The following is a 2349-nucleotide window of genomic DNA, read 5'->3' on the forward strand; positions in this document are numbered from 1 at the left end:
GTAATGAAAACTATAAAACATTGACAAAAGAAGTTGAAAAGGACACAAAAAATGGAAAGATATTTCATGCTCATGGATTGGAAGGATCAATGTTATTAAAACGTCTGTACGATTCAAAGCAATCTAAAGAATCAATGAAATTCCCACCAAAATTCCAATGACATTCTTCAAAGAAATATAAAAATAATTCCTAAAATGTATATGGAACGATGAAAGGCCCAGAATAGCCAAAGCCATCCTGAGCAAAAAGAACAAAGCTGGAGAAATCACATTACCTGACTTCAAGTTATACTGCAGAGCTGTGGTAACCAAAGCAGCATGAGACTGGCATAAAAACAGACACATAGACCAATGGATCAGAATAGAGAACCCATTAATAAATCCACACATCTATAGCAAACTTTTCTTCAACAAAAGTGCCAAGAACACACAGTGGGGAAAGGACAGTCTCTAAAATAAATGGTGCTGGGAAAACTGAATATGCATATGCAGAAGAATGAAACTAGACTCTTATCTCTCACCATATACAAGAACCAAATCAAAATGGATTGATGACTTAAATGTAAGACCTGAAACTATGAAACTACTGAAAGAAAACATTGGAGAAACACTTAAGGACATTGGTCTGGGCAAGGACTTCTTGAGTAATACTCCCAAAACACAGGCAACCAAAGCAAAATTAGACAAATGGGATCACATCAAGCTAAAAGGCTTTTGTGCGGCAAAGGAAACAACAAAGTGAAGAGACAACTTGCAGAATGTGAGAAAATATTTGCAAACTATCTGGAGTATATATGGGGGTGCAGGTCGAGGAAAAGAAAAAAAATTCAAATTAAAGAAAAAATAACTAGAGTTTATAAGGAGCTCCAACAACTCCATAGAAAAAAGTCAAATAATGCAATTAAAAATAGTCAAAGAATCTGAATAGACATTTCTCAAAAAAAGCCAAGTGGCCAACAGGTATATGAAAAAATACTCAACATCATTAATCATCAGAGAAATATAAATCAAAACTACAATGAGATATCATTTCACCCCAGTTTTTTTTAAAATGGCTTTTATCAAAAAGATAGGCAATAACTAATGCTGGCAAGTATGAGAAAGGGGAACTCTCATACACTGTTGGTGGGAATATAAATTAGTGCAACCACTATGGAGAACAGTGTGTAGGTTCCTCAAAAAACTAAAAGTATAATTACCATATGACCCAGCAATCCCCCTGCTGGGTATATGTCCAAAGGAGGGGAATTCAGTATGTCAAAAAGATACCTGCACTCCCATATTTATTGCAGCACTATTCACAATAGCCAAGATTTGGAGTCAACTTATGTGTCTATCCATGGATAAGTGGATGAAGAAACTGTGGTACATATACATGAGGGGATATTATATCGTCACAAAAAAGAACAAAATCCTGCCATTTGAGACAACATGGATGGAACTGGAGAACATTGTGGTAAGTGAAATAAGCCAAGCACAGAAAGACAAATCTTGCATGTCTCACTCATACATGGGAGCTAAATATTAAATCAATTGATCTCATAGAGACATAGAGTAGAATAACGGTCACAAGAGGCTGAGAAGGGTAGTGGGGAGGGGGGAATAAAGTGGGGCTAGTTAAAGGGTGCAAAAATATAGTTAGATAGTTAGAAGAACAAATAATATTTGATAGCATAAGAAAGTGACTGTAATCAAGAATAAGTTAGGGTATACTTTAAAGTCACTAAAAGAGTGGAATTGGAACGTTCCTAACACAAAGAAATGATAAACGTCTGAGGTGACGGATACCTCAGTTACCCTGATTTCATTAATTTACATTGTATGCCTGTATCAAAACATCACATGTACCCTGTAAAAATACACAACTATTATGCACCCATAATAATTAACTCTTATTCTTTAGCTCATTTCTGTCCCAAAGCTTTCTTGTGAAATTAAAAAAATTTTCAGACAGTAAATAATCAGCTATCAACTTGCAACCTATTATACAATACATGATAAAATCACCATAGCAAGAATGTTTGGATAACTCTCTAAGCACTGTATGGCAGAGTAGCTTGGTCTCTATTTCACACACATATTTTATCTTTGCCTAACCTATAATTTCTAATGTTTCCCACTTCCCACCTCCCCACCCAACGGCAGTCGGGCAAATTTCTAAATCACATTGGTCACAGCAAAGGTTGCGACATAACTGGGTAGCGCAATGAAAGCTAACCAGGGCAACAACCTCCAATACTTCTCCCACCACCATCTGAAACTTGGAAGAGCTAGCTTCTCTAAACCTCTTGTGTCTGAGTGTACTTTGTTTTAGTCTCCATGCTGTCTTTGAGAGGAAAGTGCCTTTTG

This window comes from Propithecus coquereli, unplaced genomic scaffold (assembly GCF_000956105.1).
Source record: "Propithecus coquereli isolate 6110/MARCELLA unplaced genomic scaffold, Pcoq_1.0 Scaffold18, whole genome shotgun sequence".
Taxonomy (NCBI): domain Eukaryota; kingdom Metazoa; phylum Chordata; class Mammalia; order Primates; family Indriidae; genus Propithecus; species Propithecus coquereli.